General features: G+C 51.0%; 1 pseudogene; it reads right to left on the bottom strand.

Annotated features, from left to right (window-relative positions):
* LOC102175826 lies at window positions 8,880–13,732 on the bottom strand (annotated as a pseudogene).

Below are 17,223 nucleotides of genomic sequence, written 5' to 3' on the forward strand. Positions count from 1 at the left end.
CATTGGTGACAAGTCGTGGGGGATAATGCGTGAGAAAATGAAATTCCCTCTCCTTCTGGAGATGCACACGCCCATCACTCAGCCCTGGCACTTTTAACTCTCGCTCTCTCCAGCTTGCCGCGAGACCCATGCAAGACGTCTGGCTGCGCCTTCAAGAGAGAAGGGCCGAGACGGCGCGTGACCGCGTTGTCCGTCTGATTTGAAGTGTATTTCTAGACTAATCGCATCATTACTGCTTCCTCCCTGATGGACCCTCTGCTTTCTGAATGACTGGAGTGCAGTTCTGCCGAATGACTTTTAACAGCCAGGAGCCATGGGGCCCTACGTTTTCCTGGAAAGGGGAATGGAGGAATGGTTTGCAGAAAGAGGAGCACGGTTCCAGGCACATTCACAGGGGAAACAGGTGTCCTGTAGGCCTCTGTGAGGGCCTGTCCCCAGGCTTCTCCGGGCTTCTCCGGGCTTCTCTGAGGTCTGTCTGAATTCCAGAGGCTTCTGTAGCCCCCCGAGGTCTCTGTGACGGGGCTCCGCTCCCTCCCGCCGGCCAGAGTCACTCGGTTCCCCTGCTCCCCAACCTGGTCACCTGTCTTCTCTGCCTGCACTTCTGCTTGGACGATGCACACGCTCTGGGGGTCGGGAGACGAAACCCAGAGAGGTCCCTCTGCCCCTCGCTAATGGCCACAAGGCCACGTGGCGCTGGGTGGCTTCAGCTGCTGGCTGCTCTGTGTCAGAAGAGGTGACGGATCTCAATTCCTTTGATTCCCATCCACGCGGACAGTCCTATTTCCTGCTCCTGGGGACTCTGTGACCACCAGCCAGAGGTGCCCTCCCCCTTCCGCCCTGTCCCTGCCTGCACCCTGCTCACCCTGCGGGTGAGTCGCCCTCTTGGCCTTGCTGTGTTTCCTTCCAAACCACCCCACCTAATACGTGCCGGACCTCAGCACCAACCTCTCAAACATTCTCTTCTCATCCACCTTGTCCTCATCTACTCAGTTCTCCTCTGAAGAGTCTGGGATCTTTCTTAGCTGCAAACTGAACACTGCCACCCTGCTCCAGGGCTTCCCAGCTGGCACCGGTGGCAAAGAGCCCGCCTGCCAGTGCAGGAGGTGGAAGAGATGTGGGTGGACCCCTGGGTCAGGAAGGTCCCCCTGAGGAGGGCATGGAAACCCGCTCCAGGACTCTTGCCTGGAGAATCCCACGGACAGAGGAGCCTGGCAGTCTTCAGCCTGGAGGTATGTGCAGAGTCAGACATGACTGAGAGGTTGAACAACAGCAACCCTGCTCAGAGCCCCAGATGTCCCGCCATCAGATGCAGCCCTTACCCCGCAGGACAGTCCAGGTCCCTGGCCACGTGGCTGCCTCCCAGCCACACCCTCTGCCCACACCAGGCGCCTGTCATGCGAGCGACCTCAGCTCTTCCTGAGCCCCAGGCTGGCACTCTCATCCTTAGTCCATGCCACGCACCACTGGATAAGAATCCCAGGGCCATGAAGCAACAGATCGAGGAGCCCGACAGTCCCAGACCTGCAGATGTTTCTCAATGGGCATCTGTGGGCCGACTGAGAGAGCGACAGGGGACCGGGGGACAGCAGCAGGGCCCTGAGGTGTCAGAATCTCCCCGAGTCCTGAGTATCCAGGAGTCAGCTGAGGATGGGCTGGCAACTGGAGCCACAGGGAAGGTTCTAGCAGTTCCATCTGGTGAGGCATAGGGCAGGCAGGAAGCAGAGGCTGCAGAGACATCCCAGTGCTCAACAGACCAGACTCGAATCAGTGCTTTACTGGACGAAGGACCATGGGCTGAAGAGCCGTCGGCATTCCCAGAGGGGCCTGGGGCTAGGCTTTTCCGAAGATTCTGAAGATGCCTCTCAGTGCAGGGTGCTCCCAGGACCTCTGTCCTCAGATCTCTGGGAAACGTGGAAAAGACAGGTGAAAGCAGGCGTGATCGACATGCTTCAGGCCTGTGTGGTGTTTGCTCCGATGCAGAGCCCCCGGGGTGTGCCTGTGTGTCTGTCTGCAGGCGGCTGAGAGTTACAGAGGCGGCTGAGATCCCATAGGAGTCAGCAGAAGGCAGGCTCCCCTGCACAGGATGTCCTGAAGGCTGCGGAAACCGCCCCCGTGCCAAAGGGGTTTTTGTTTGGCCAGCAAAGTAAGAACAGTCTTTTGCTTTTGAGCATCTAAAATGTAAAAGCAATGGTATTTGACGACGTGAAAACGGTATGGCAAGCAGATTGCAGAGCTCACTGACCAGCAACACTGGGCCAGCCCGCCTCTGTGATCCCCTGTTTTCTGTCATTTACGCTGAAACAGACCCACAAAACTGAAAACATTTGCTGTCCAGTCCGCCACAGAAAAGCTTTGCAGACCCCTTCCTAGGAGACCAGACCCACTGATTGAGTGCCCAAGGCCAGGACCCAGGACAGGGGACGTCTGTGAAATTAGCGACTGCTGAGTTAGAGAACTGGACAGGAGCACAACCCCGAGACAAAGGAGCTTTGGCCTCCCCGGACTCAGGGGTGGACAGAATTCTCGGTTTAACCTACTGGCCAGTGCAGGCAGCCCAGCTGAATAGTAGAGAATCAGCTTTTACATTAGGAAAGCAGAGTCGCACCACTGCCATTTATGATGGAGTCAGGCAGTGGAAGCTTCCAGAAGGAGACCCACTCAGAAGAGCAGCACGTGGCCTCGTCTCCTCCTGTGGGTGGCCCACCAGCCCCGGACCTCGGGGGATCTGAGCCGTGTCAAAGCTCCACATCACTGGTTGGGTCAGCTCGGGATGCACCTGGTACTCATGTCCTTCATTTCAGGGTCCTCTTCCTCCTTGGTATTAGAAACACGTTTCCTTCCTGCTGGGCATGTGCTGAGGTTCTCTTGTAAAAGTATTAATTCTATAAAATTCAATTATAGCTCCCGCCTTTTCTGATCTACACCGGAGCTCCGTGTCCGTCCTGCCTCAGAACTTACCCAAAGTAGCCGAGCCTCACTTCAGGGCATTTTACAGACACTATATTTCTTTACAAAGTTAAGACTTGACTTTGTAACATTATTACAACATTATTACGTGACTATCATTGTAATAATGAAGTGCAAACTTGGCCCTTCCCTTGGTGTGCTTGGCAAGGCTGGGCTGGGCACCCGGGGAAGGTCTTTGGCGCATCTTGTCCAGAGAGCTGAATGTGAGGCTGTTTTCTCATTTGTCTGGGGAGCCTGTGCTGGACCCTGGCTCCCCTGTTACAGTCACGCAGCTCTCCTTGACAGTGAGCTTTCAGAACCTTGCCATTATGTCATCAAATCAAATCCAGGGCTGCCTTAGTTGCTGACTGAGGTGCCTGCTACAATGACCTGCAAAGTGACCTTTGTCCCTGGCAGCCCCGTGCAGCGTGGTTGCTTCGGCCATCATGACCCCTGGACCGTCGATTGCTGTGACTCGGTTCTGCAGGAGCAGCCGCTCCGGCCACACCAGGATTAGAGGGTAAGTGTGCTGGTCCTCATGGCCAGCTCTGACTGCAGCTGGGTGTTCGATGCCTGGGGCGGACTCAACACAGTGCCACGGCTGAGGGCTTTGAGCAGCAGAAGTGTACTGTCTGAGGGTCTGGAGACCAGGAGCTCAAAACCAAGGTGTCGGCGGGGTTGGTTCCCGCCGGAAGTTCAGGGCAGGATCTGAGGGTCTCATGGCCCTCTCCCGGCATCCAGGGGCTGCTGGCACGCCCCCGTGGCCCTCGGCGTGAGCCTCTCCCCCATGTGGCTCTGTGCCTCTTCTCTTCTTATAAGGACCTGGGCCACTGGAGGCAGGACCCCCCTAATCAAGCATGACCTCATTTGAACTTGGCTATCTGCATGACTACTTCCAAACAAGGTCACATCCCCAGGCCCCCGAGTCAGGGCTCAGCCTGTCCTTCAGGGACACGGTTCAGTGCTTGAGTTGCCATCTCCCTCACCCCATCTGCGAGGTGCGTCTCCTCTCTGTGACCCGCTCAGCTGAGATGCTGCAAACAAGGCTCTGTTGCTTGGGCATCTCTCCGCTCGCCGGTTTGGTGAGAGGACAGACTCCCCTGGCAGTGGTGTGGAATGTCACCAGCGGTCTTTCGATTTCATTTTCCCTCAAGGCGGCTGAGCAGAGAGCACTCATCAAGGACCGGATCCTCAAGGGGAGGGTCACACCCTCTGGGCTTCAGGCGCTGGCTCACCCCCGAGGCACCCTGTGTCCCGTGTGGGCAGGTCTGGGCTGTAATGGGGAACTTTGAAGCTCCTTCCCTCCACAGTGTGTGGTCCCTGGGATGGTTCTTCAGAGGCACTGCTGGTTAGCTGAGCTTCCTTCTCCAGCTGTGTGTGGACCCTGAGATTTCTCTCCAGACACGGCAGGAGATGGGGAATGTAACAAGCCCAATTCCCATATGGGAAAAATGACTGCATCTTTATTTGGTAATTGCCCTGAAGTTTGGGACCTGATTAAAATATCTTCATAATGAGGAAGATCTTAGTAATAGAGTAACCTCTCTTAAAGCTACTGCTTTAAGCTTGAATCAACTTTCCAAAAATTAATCTGTGAACCACAGTACATGTAGGCCAAGAACTGCCATCTCCAGAAGGGAGGCCTGGGTACTGGGGTCCATCCTGGGGGCTCTGAGGGCCCCTGAGTGTCTCTCCTTCACAGGCTGTGCCCTGGCCTCCCTAGAAGAACGCCACCCTCAGGCGGGGCCTCTTGCCTGCTGTGGGCACCTGGCCCTCAGCAGCGGGTCGCCAGCGGAGGCTTCCACGCTGTTGGGCGATTAGTGCGGCACTTCTGCTTCTTCAGTTCAGTCGCTCAGTCATGTCCAGCTCTTTGCAGCCCCATGAATTGCAGCACGCCAGGCCTCCCTGCCCATCACCAGCTCCCGGAGTTCACTCAGACTCACCATCGAGTCAGTGATGCCATCCAGCCATCTCATCCTCGGTCATCCCCTTCTCCTCCTACCCCCAATCCCTCCCAGCCTCAGAGTCTTTTCCAATGAGTCAGCTCTTCGCATGAAGTGGCCAAAGTACTGGAGCTTCAGCTTTAGCATCATTCCTTCCAAAGAAATCCCAGGGCTGATCTCCTTCAGAATGGACTGGTTGGATCTCCTTGCAGTCCAAGGGACTCTCAAGAGTCTTTTCCAACACCACAGCTCAAAAGCATCAATTCTTCGGCGCTCAGCCTTCTTCGCAGTCCCACTCTCACATCCATACATGACCACAGGAAAAACCATAGCCTTGACTAGACGGACCTTAGTCAGCAAAGTAATGTCTCTGCTTTTGAATATGCTATCTAGGTTGGTCATAACTTTTCTTCCAAGGAGTAAACGTCTTTTAATTTCATGGCTGCAGTCACCATCTGCAGTGATTTTGGAGCCCCCCCAAAATAAAGTCTGACACTGTTTTCACTGTTTCCCCATCTGTTTCCCATGAAGTGATGGGACGAGATGCCATGATCTTCGTTTTCTGAATGTTGAGCTTTAAGCCAACTTTTTCACTCTCCTCTTTCACTTTCATCAAGAGGCTTTTTATTTTATTTATTTTTTAATTTTTATTTTTACTTTATTTTACTTTACAATACTGTATTGGTTTTGTCATACATTGACATGAATCCACCATGGGTGTACATGCGTTCCCAAACATGAACCCCCCTCCCACCTCCCTCCCCATAACATCTCTCTGGGTCATCCCTGTGCACCAGCCACAAGCATGCTGTATCCTGCATCGGACATAGACTGGCGATTCGTTTCTTACATGATAGTATACATGTTTCCATGCCATTCTCCCAAATCATCCCACCCTCTCCCTCTCCCTCTGAGTCCAAAAGTCTCCTCTACACATCTGTGTCTCTTTTGCTGTCTTGCATACAGGGTCATAACTGCCATCTTTCTAAATTCCATATATATGTGTTAGTATACTGTATTGGTGTTTTTCTTTCTGGCTTACTTCACTCTGTATAATCAGCTCCAGTTTCATCCATCTCATTAGAATGGATTCCAATATATTCTTTTTAATGGCTGAGTAATACTCCATTGTGTATATGTACCACAGCTTTCTTATCCATTCATCTGCTGATAGACATCTAGGTTGTTTCCATGTCCTGGCTATTATAAATAGTGCTGCGATGAACATTGGGGTACATGTGTCTCTTTCAATTCTGGTTTCCTCGGTGTGTATGCCCAGTAGTGGGATTGCTGGGTCATAAGGCAGTTCTATTTGCAATTTTTAAGGAATCTCCACACTGTTCTCCATAGTGGCTGTACTAGTTTGCATTCCCACCAACAGTGTAGGAGGGTTCCCTTTTCTCCACACCCTCTCCAGCATTTATTGCTTGCAGACTTTTGGATTGCAGACATTCTGACTGGTGTGAAGTGGTACCTCATTGTGGTTTTGATTTGCATTTCTCTAATAATGAGTGATGTTGAGCATCTTCTCATGTGTTTGTTAGCCATCCGTATGTCTTCTTTGGAGAGATGTCTATTTAGTTCTTTGGCCCATTTTTTGATTGGGTCATTTATTTTTCTGGAATTGAGCTGCATAAGTTGCTTGTATATTTTTGAGATTAGTTGTTTGTCAGTTGCTTCATTTGCTATTATTTTCTCTCATTCAGAAGGCTGTCTTTTCACCTTGCTTATATTTTCCTTTGTTGTGCAGAAGCTTTTAATTTTAATTAGATCCCATTTGTTTATTTTTGCTTTTATTTCCAGAATTCTGGGGGGTGGATCATAGAGGATCCTGCTGTGATTTATGTCAGAGAGTGTTTTGCCTATGTTCTCCTCTAGGAGTTTTATAGTTTCTGGTCTTACATTTAGATCTTTAATCCATTGTGAGTTTATTTTTGTGTGTGGTGTTACAAGTGATCTAGTTTCATTCTTTTACAAGTGGTTGACCAGTTTTCCCAGCACCACTTGTTAAAGAGATTGTCTTTACTCCATTGTATATTCTTGCCTCCTTTGTCGAAGATAAGGTGTCCATAGGTGTGTGGATTTATCTCTGGGCTTTCTATTTTGTTCCATTGATCTATATTTCTGTCTTTGTGCCAGTACCATACTGTCTTGATGACTGTGGCTTTGTAGTAGAGCCTGAAGTCAGGCAAGTCGATTCCTCCAGTTCCATTCTTCTTTCTCAAGATTGCTTTGGCTATTCAAGGTTTTTTGTATTTCCATACAAATCTTGAAATGATTTGTTCTAGTTCTGTGAAAAATACTGCTGGTAGCTTGATAGGGATTGCGTTGAATTTGTAGATTGCTTTGGGTAGTATACTCATTTTCACTATATTGATTCTTATGATCCATGAACATGGTATATTTCTCCATCCATTAGTGTCCTCTTTGATTTCTTTCATCAGTGTTTTATAGTTTTCTATATATAGGTCTTTAGTTTCTTTAGGTAGATATATTCCTAAGTATTTTATTCTTTTCGTTGCAAAGGTGAATGGAATTGTTTCCTTAATTTCTTTTTCTACTTTCTCATTATTCATGTATAGGAATGCAAGGGATTTCTGTGTGTTGATTTTATATCCTGCAACTTTACTATATTCATTGATTAGCTCTAGTAATTTTCTGGTGGAGTCTTTAGGGTTTTCTATGTAGAGGATCATGTCATCTGCAAACAGTGAGAGTTTTACTTCTTCTTTTCCAATTTGGATTCCTTTTATTTATTTTTCTGCTCTGATTGTTGTGGCCAAAACTTCCAGAACTATGTTGAATAGTAGCGGTGAAAGTGGGCACCCTTGTCTTGTTCCTGACTTTAGGGGAAATGCTTTCAATTTTTCACCATCGAGGATAATGTTTGCTGTGGGTTTGTCATATATAGCTTTTATTATGTTGAGGTATGTTCCTACTATTCCTGCTTTCTGGAGAGTTTTTATCATAAATGGATGCTGAATTTTGTCAAAGGCCTTCTCTGCATCTATTGAGATAATCATATGGCTTTTATTTTTCAATTTGTTAATGTGGTGAATTACATTGATTGATTTGCGGATATTGAAGAATCCTTGCATCCCTGGGATAAAGCCCACTTGGTCATGGTGTATGATCTTTTTAATGTGTTGTTGGATTCTGATTGCTAGAATTTTGTTGAGGATTTTTGCATCTATGTTCATCAGTGATATTGGCCTGTAGTTTTCTTTTTTTGTAGTATCTTTGTCAGGTTTTGGTATTAGGGTGATGGTGGCCTCATAGAATGAGTTTGGAAGTTTACCTTCCTCTGCAATTTTCTGGAAGACTTTGAGTAAGACAGGTGTTAGCTCTTCTCGAAAATTTTGGTAGAATTCAGCTGTGAAGCCGTCTGGACCTGGGCTTTTGTTTGCTGGAAGATTTCTGATTACAGTTCCAATTTCCGTGCTTGTGATAGGTCTGTTAAGATTTTCTATTTCTTCCTGGTTCAGTTTTGGAAAGTTGTACTTTTCTAAGAATTTGTCCATTTCTTCCACGTTGTCCATTTTATTGGCATACAACTGCTGATAGTAGTCTCATGATCCTTTGTATTTCTGTGTTGTCTGTTGTGATCTCTCCATTTTCATTTCTTGTTTTATTGATTTGATTTTTCTCTCTTTGCTTCTTGATGAGTCTGGCTAATGGTTTGTCAATTTTATTTATCCTTTCAAAGAACCAGCTTTTGGCTTTGTTGATTTTTGCTATGGTCTCTTTTGTTTCTTTTGTATTTATTTCTGTGCTAACTTTTAAGATTTCTTTCCTTCTACTAACTCTGGGGTTCTCCATTTCTTCCTTTTCTAGTTGCTTTAGGTGTAGAGTTAGGTTATTTATTTGACTTTTTTCTTGTTTCTTGAGGTATGCCTGTAGTGCTATGAACTTTCCTCTTAGCACTGCTTTTATAGTGTCCCACAGGTTTTGGGTTGTCGTGTTTTCATCAGAAACACCAACTGCTTTATTTCAGATCAGGCCCAGCCCCTTTACTTCCGTGGTCCCTGGGTGGGCAGTGTCCTCATTGGGACCTTGGGAGCCCTTGTGCTCTGGCTTGACCGCCAGCCCCTCTCTGGCGATGGCCCAGCTGCAGCTCTCGGGGGAGCCCAGAGCCGCTCCCACCCGCGCCTCCAGGTTCTCTAGGGTGATGAGGTCTTTGGGTTCTCCTGCAGCTGCAGCGCTTCCCGCCTCTTGAGCGGGGCCCAGGCCTCCGCCTCTCGCGCTTCCCGGGCCGCCTCCTCCGCTGGCCACAGCTCCTGCTCCCACGCCTCCTGCCACAGCCTGGCCTCCGCAGCTCAGGCAGCCGTTGGTTCTCTGCCTGGTTCCAGGCCATCAGCTCGCGGTGCTCAGCAGCATCCTGCAGCACCTTGCGCTCTGCCAGGTCACCGGCCCGGGCCTCATGCACCTTCCTGCGTACCTCGGTCACGAACTCCTGTCTGAGGGCGCGCACCGTCTGGCGGTACTGCCAGTAATGCTCCGTCAGCACGAATAATTCCACAGGATCCACGGCTGGTGGGGTCACCACGCGCCCGATCTTGGACTTGGCCGGCGGATCGTGGCGGGTTTTTTGGCCGCTTGCGAGCAGCAGAAACTGGGCAGGAGGGTGGCCCAAGGGCCGCGCGCCCAGGGTCTCATCAAGAGGCTTTTAGTTCCTCTTCACTTTCTGCCATAAGGGTGGTGTCATCTGCATATCTGAGGTTATTGATATTTCTCCCGGTGATCTCGCTGAGTTAAATAAGTTTCCAGTGTTCCATCACTGACTTTACTGTTCAGTCGGTCAGTCGTGTCCAACTCTGTGACCCCATGGACTGCAGCACGCCAGGCCTCCCTGTCGATCACCATCTCCCAGAGCTTGCTTAAACTCATGTCCATCGAGTCAGTGATGCCGTCCAGCCACCTCATCCTCTCTCTTCCCCTTCTCCTCCCGCCTTCTACTTTTCCCAGCATCAGGGTCTTTTCCAACGAGTCAGCTCTTCACTTCAGGTGGGCCCAGTATTGGAGCTTCAGCATCAGTCCTTACGCTGAATATTCAGGACTGATTTCCTTTGGCATGGCCTGGTTTGATGCCCTTGCCGTCCACACTGTCATGTGGCCTAATTTTATTAAGAACTAAGGCTGGGCAGCTCTTATCACGAGCACAGTTTCCTCTTGATGTTCTTGTCACTTGTGTTTCCATCATTACTGCACTTGACATTGTAGCCGTTAGATAAGATGCAAGTATGAAGAGTCTGGGACGGCGAGCACCTCCTTGGGTGAGGAAAGGGTAACAGGTTTACAGAGAGGTCATCTGGCCCGAATCTCTGCTCCAGGCGGGCGTCAGGTCAGATCCCACGTGGAGATTCCCGAGGGGTCGAGGCTGGCGTTAGATCGGAGGGGCGGATATGTTCTGCAGCTGTGACGTGAGTTTCAGTCTGAATGTTTACAAAGCTCAGGATGAATTTGGTAACAGTGATTCTGCATTTGAGAGAACACAGAGGTGAAGTAAGGATGTACCTTAAAAGAGGCATGCAAAGAAGCATTGCTTCCAGGTAAACGCCTGCAACTTTCAGCTTCTCTGAATTTGTCGTCTCTTGAATCCCACAGCTGTCCTACAGGCTCACCCCTGTCTGTTCTTAATCCTCAGAAGGAAGATCCAAGCACAGAAGGTCTAGATTCTGGCTCTGCGGGTGATGGGAGTGTTCACGGCTGGACCTCTCAGATCTGGGACCTGCAGCTCTGTCTCCTCGCCGCCTCCTAAACCCCAGTCAGACTCATCCCTGCTCCCAGGGTCAACTGGTTTGACCTCACTGAGCCCAAAGGGCTAATCAAGCCGTGCCCCCTCCACACACCCTCCAGAGGCTGTGAAAGCACGGGGGGATTGCTTTTGGTTACAAATAAATCGTGGTGAGTAGGTGAATCCACGAGGTAGGATTAACATGGGCCAGCTCTCTCTGCCCTGTTCTCCAAACACCCTGACTCTGTCTGTGGTCCTGTGGGCCTGCAATATGAGGACAGGTCCCCTGGAGCCCTGCCAGGGCGGATGGGGGTCCAGGCGGGAGCGATGGGCTTTCCCCACTCTCCTCTTCCGGCTGTGCAGGCCTGGGTGCTTCCTCACCTGTTCCTTGGCTGCTCTGGGCACCCGTCCCCGCACTGCACAGAGTGGACAGGGCCCCTAGTTCCCCAGGGAAGGGAAGGTTAAATGGGGCGATGCAGGTTAACAGGCCAGCTGCTCCCTGGCTGCCATGCCTGCTTGTCCGCCTCTGTCCTCTTGACCCCGCTGGCTTTGCTCCCCTGTCTGTTCATGTCTTCTCGCCTCCCTCCAGCCCTGCTGGGGGTGTGCCAGCTGCTCTGAATTCAGGAGCACCCCCGAGCGGTCCAACTACTGGGCCACTGCACGGGGGGGACTTGTCGCAGGTATGTGACTCCCCACCTGTAGTCCGAGGGTCTCCCCATGACTAGCCCACCCCCCTTCTCCACACCCTGCCAGCATCTCCCCCAGAACTCTCATGGGGAGAGAGTTAACTGTTCTCTGCTCCTTGAAGGAGTGACATTTTTGGCTGCTTAGATGCTCTTCACAAATAAGGCTTCTGATGTATAAAGAGTTGTCATGTTATTTATTGCTGTCTCCAGGAAGAAGATCTGAATTTAGATCTGAGCCATCAATATTGTTTTGTATTTACAGCCCCGTACATTAATGGGAAATTCTGAAGTAAGCATCTCCATTTGTCTGCCTCACTTCAGTCCCCGAGTGAATGGAGCCTGGACTCTGGACCAATCACCAGCTGATGCGTCTGGCCTGTTACGAGAGTTGGATAACAGGGAGCCACACAGATGTCCCCCCATGAGAGGCTGCCTGTGACTCAGACGTTTCCCTGTGATGGACCGCCAGGCCCAGTGGAGGCTGAGACAGAGCGTCCTGTGCATGGGAGCCTGTTCAGTAGCTCAGTCGTGTCCAACTCTTAGCGACCCCAAGAGCTGTAGCCCACCAGGTGCCTCTGTCCGTGGGATTTCATAGGCAAGATACTGGAGCGGGTTGCCATGCCCTCCTCCAGGGATCTTCCCAACTCAGGGATCAGACCTGGGTCTCTTGCGTCTCCTGCATTGGCAGGTGGATTCTTTACCACTAACACCACCTGGGCAGCCCTGTAGTTTGGACAGCCAGAGGCGGTCCCTGGGTGACCTGACACCTCCTCGTGCCTGGCTGATGGGCCAAGATGGGAGGTACAGGTAGTGTCTCCCTGCTCGGGGGACCCTCCAGCACTTGTCACTGCAGAGCCCTCCGGTCTCGGGCTGGGGCTCTGGGGCCTCTCCAGTGGGGCTGGAAAGGACACTGGCTTTCCTGGAGGATGCTGGATGCCCGGCTGGGCCATGTCCAGTCCAGTGTTTGGAGTCACAGTCAGTGAGCATTTTGCTCCCCTATTGCTCCATGACCAGAGGATGGGCATGGTGGTCTGTCCTCCTGTGGGCCCAGACGGGAGCCCAGGTCAAGAAGACCAGCGGGCAGGCAGCTGGGAGCTCGTCCTCCCGACCTCTGCCTGAGACTCGGCCCCAGAGCAGCCCGGAGAAGACCCGGTCTCCCCTTCCTCCCGCCTCTGCAGACCGAGTTCTCCTCCCATTCCTTCCGCCAGGCTGACCTGGGGACTCACTTTCCCTGGACGCTGCTTTGATTCCCGGGCAGGAGTTCAGAGGGGGAGTCCATGGTGTGGCTGCCCCCTGCCCCGAGTCATCGGCAGGAGATGCGCTGAGTCCCACCAATGGGGTGTCTTGGAGCGTCTGCGGGAGCAGGCAGAGACGATTCACGTGAGCGAAACTGTGAGTCAGAAGGAGACCCTGCTCTGTGGGGCCCGAACGGATCCGAGCAGACAGCCTTCTGCCTTCCACAGTGGCTGCAGTGCCGCGATGGCCCGGGAGCCAGGAAGGTCCAGCTGGAGAGACAGTCTGCCCTGAGCGCCCATCCTCCCTGGCCGCTTAAAGGCTGCTCTCTGGGTTCCAGGGTTTCTTCTTCCAAGTCTGGGATCTTGTTTGGTTTCCTCTGAGCATCAAAGAAGAAAGGAAATGGAGAAGGCAATGGCAACCCACTCCAGTGTTCTTGCCTGGAGAATCCCGGGGACAGGGGAGCTGGTGGGCTCCCGTCTGTGGGGTCACACAGAGTCGGCCACGACTGAAGCGACTCAGCAGCAGCAGCGGCAGAGCATCAAACACTGCGCTCTTTTGATGTGAAAAATGGAAAGCAGCGGACGATGCTCGGGCTCCTGCTCTACGGTGGGGGTGGTACCGAGTCTCCCTGTTTGTCTGATTTGAGGACTTCTTGAGATTCATCTTCAGTGAGAAAGAAACACATCATTCAGAGTGGCCAGTGGGACTGGCTGCAGGCCACTGCTTTAACACATTCCCTTGCTCTGCCCTCAAGGGAGCTAGCGGACCCTTACTTTTAGGCTGAGATGGAGTCTCACTGTCTGGCAGGAGGGGCCCAGGAGCCACCTTTGCCCCTCAGGCCTTGCTGCAGTGAAGCCGCCGTCTGCTTCTCAAGCTGGGGGCCGAGCTGGACGTGCACTGTTCCAAAGACCTCCTGCACCAGGGTTCCCATCGGACGCGGGAAAGGCCTGGCCCCATCCTCAGGACCGGAAGGCCACCCAGCTGTTCCACGGCCACGTTGGGGCTGGCTGGAGCATTCTTGGCCTCTCTGGGTGTCAGTGACACAGAGAAGGATCCTATGGTCTTTGCCATGGCCCCCCACATCCTCCACCTTCCTTTTTTCTGTAGAAAACTTTAGCCCAAGAATAAGTTTGATCAGAGAATGAGAAAACGCAGAAACAAAGGGAAACAGACGATATCACCGTCATCGTCGTCATCATCACCATCATTATTATTATTTGGTCTCCTTGTCTGCTCTCCCTCATTTCTGCGTTTTCTCACTTCTCTGATTAAACTTACTCCCTGGTGGCTCAGAGAGTAAAGAATCTGCCTGCAGTTTGAGAGACGTGGGTTCCGTCCCTGGGTTGGAAGATCGCCTGGAGGAGGGCATGGCAATGCACTTCAGTATTCTTGCCTGGAGAATCCCCTTGGACAGAAGAACCTGGTGGGCTACAGTCTGTGGGGTCGCAGAGAGTCGGACACGACTGAGCGACGCAGCACAGCCGAGCCCAGCATAGCCCAGGACCTTAGCTGCTTTTCAGGGGCGATAGATAATATTCTGAGCCATGCCCTGTGAGCTGTCTCATAGATACCGAAACCCCCACCAGATGGAGACGTTAACCCCATGATGACCAGACTGTGGCCAAGACAGAAGCTGCCACCGTTCTGGGAACAGGCTTCAAGGAAATGGGAACAAACCAGCCCTGGGACTGAAGATTAATTCTACCTAAAACAAGCAAGACGACGCTGATCAGACCACTGATGACCAATTTCAAGATGACTCTCAGAGCTGATGGTACTGTTTCTGCATGTAGCCCCTCCCTCTGCCTATAAGAGCTCTTGCCCCCTGGTTGTGGGAGGGGGAGTCCACCTTTGGACATGGCTTTCTCCCATCCTCCCTCAGGCTGCCTGCCTCAGGAATAAAGAAAGCTTTCCTTTCCACCAAGCTTGCCTCTTGAGTTTCAGCTTTCAAGCATCTGGGGCCCACTTTCAGTAACTTTGGCCCGTTAGCCTCAGGTAGGCTCATTGAAAGCAAGTCCTTTGGTGTGTTGGCGGAATCATAGCCACCACCTACCCCAATCCAGTCAAAACATTGCCTGGGGGCTTCCCTGATGGTCAGTGGTCAAGAGTCATCCTGCTAATGCAGGATGTGAGTTCCGTCCCTGATCCGGGAGGATCCCACGTGCCACAGAGCAACTACTGAGCCAGCAGTCTGGAGCCTGGGAACCGCAACTACTGAGGGACTGCAGCTGCTGAAGCCCATGCATCCGACAGCCGAGCTTAGCCCCAGGACTAAACCCTGTGAAGCCGTGCACCCAGTGACGGGCAACCCCCACCTGCCAGAAGTAAAGAAAAGCCACACAGCACTGAAGACCCAGCGCAGACAATAAATAAACAAAGAAGATAAAGAATAAAACAAAACTCTTTAAAGATTAAAAAAAAAAACCCCAAACAATGCCTGGAACACGCCTGGAAGGGACCATCTTACAAAACGCTCAAGAGTTTTCCGGTCGACTGCCTTCCCCATCCATAAAAATCTGTGTCTCTACTTTCCTGCTTTTGGGAACCTGCTGGGACAACTTAGCTGCACATCAGCTAAACAGAGCAGTCTGTTGAAGACCCCCTCTCTCATTGCAATTGAACTTTATCTGATTGCAAATAACTTCAATGTGATTAATGCTCAGCTCTCTTCAGGCAGTCAGCGGCGTGTTTACCAAGACTTGATTTTAAAAATGCCATTGCTTCACCAGCATACAGGTTGCCAGTTCTCCTGTTTGTGACAACGTAAAACTCAGAGTCGCTTGTCACATCTGTGCTACGTCAATTAGATTAAAAAGACCGCGCCACCTCGTTAGCACCGTTTAGAATTAGGAATGAGCCTGTCATTTTGCAGATTTGCTCATTTCCAGCAGAACTGTTTGACATAAATTTAGGGAATCTTAACTGGCTGGGGTCAATGTTAAGAAGACTCAAGACTCGGGAACTGTCTGGGCTGGACTGTCCCCAGCCTCCTAAGAGATCAGCAAACACTGTATTTGGTCCCGCGAGCTTTGAAGTGTTTTCACAGGGACACAGGAGAATAGAGAAGAAATGTCAAGACGTGGCATCTAAATCTACACTGCTCTGCACTCTCTTTCAAGCAAGGAGGGGTCACTGAATTATAAATGCAGAATTGTGTGTGGAGGGGTGGGCTCAGGGCTGTTGACAAGCTGTTTGTTGTCGTTTGCTTGCTAAGTCATGTTCGACTCTTTGTGACCCCATGGACTGTAGCCCGCCAGCCTTATCTGTTCGAGGGGCTTTCCAGGCAAGAACACTGGAGGGGTTTGCCATTTCCTTCTCCAGGGGGTCTTCCCAGCCCAGGGATGGAACTCATGTCTGCTGTACCGGCAGGCGGATTCTGTACTGCTGAACCGCCAGGGAAGCCCGTAAGCTGTTTAGCTCTGTCCTTCTGACTCTTGTGAACTTAGAGGCCCCCTGGGACTTTGGGATTAACACTTTCCTAGAAAAATCAATGTAAATAAATAATCAAGAGATGGCGGGCAGTGAGGAGAACAGGTGTTAAAAAGGTGAGCTGGCATTTACCTAGACCTTTACCGTGAGCTCGGCAGAAACATTTCCATTTGATCTGCCATATAGGGCATTCTGCACCTTATCGAATGCTTCATGTGTGAAAACTGTAAATGCATCTTTACGTTCCTAATTTCAGCTGTATCTCCTAGTTGACCTTCCAAGATTTTAAGCGTGCTTATGCAAAATACAAACACAAAACGGGCCACGCCGCTGGTCTGTCTTTACCATCCGACTCTGAGAGCCCCAACCCCCTCTTTGACTCTGACCGTAGCACACTTTCTGGCCAAACGTTGACCCCAGGGCAAGTACCAGAGTAGCGAAAATGAAAAGAACACTACACTGTTAAGTCTTTTCTACTCGAGCAACACACTCAACATATTAAAAAAATGTAATTTCCAGGACAAAGGCACCCAAGAAAGCAGAGGATTTATAAATACGTGGCAAGGATATCTGCAGACACAGAGGGTCAGGGGTCTGATGCTGCTGCTGCTGCTGCTGCTAAGTCACTTCAGTCTTGTCGGACTCTGTGTGACCCCATAGATGGCAGCCCACCAGGCTCCCGTGTCCCTGGGATTCTCCAGGCAAGAACACTGGAGTGGGTTGCCATTTCCTTCTCCAATGCATGAAAGTGAAAAGTGAAAGGGGAGTCGCTCAGTCATGATGAGTGTCACACAAAAACCGGACTTGTGGTCAAGCAAACGGCAAGTGCAGATTCCTGCCCAGAGCCTTGCTAGGATGTACAAACCCCAGAAAGCTCAGGCCTCATTAACCAGAACATTCTCTGAAAATGACATTTCTACTTCTGTGGCTAGTTGACTTCCTCCCTGCTTGGAGAGGCGAAGATGTCACCTGCAAGGTCACACAAAGCTTAGACCTAAGCTGGTGCTCTCTAAATGCCAGCTATGAACAATCTCCCAGGCACACCTGCTTCCCAGTGACCCCACATCCAAGCAGATAGTTCAGCAATCAAAGGGTTCCCCAGGACTCCAGCCCTAAGCGCTCCTCAGGCCTGCCTTTCCCAAGGCTTTATCCACGAAGAATTAACATCGCTAAGATAACATGGTTTGTCTTAAATGTGAACGTTGATTTAAGATGGGGCCATTGTGTTGGTGACTCAGGTCATGACGAA

Source organism: Capra hircus, chromosome 26, assembly GCF_001704415.2.
Source record: "Capra hircus breed San Clemente chromosome 26, ASM170441v1, whole genome shotgun sequence".
Taxonomy (NCBI): domain Eukaryota; kingdom Metazoa; phylum Chordata; class Mammalia; order Artiodactyla; family Bovidae; genus Capra; species Capra hircus.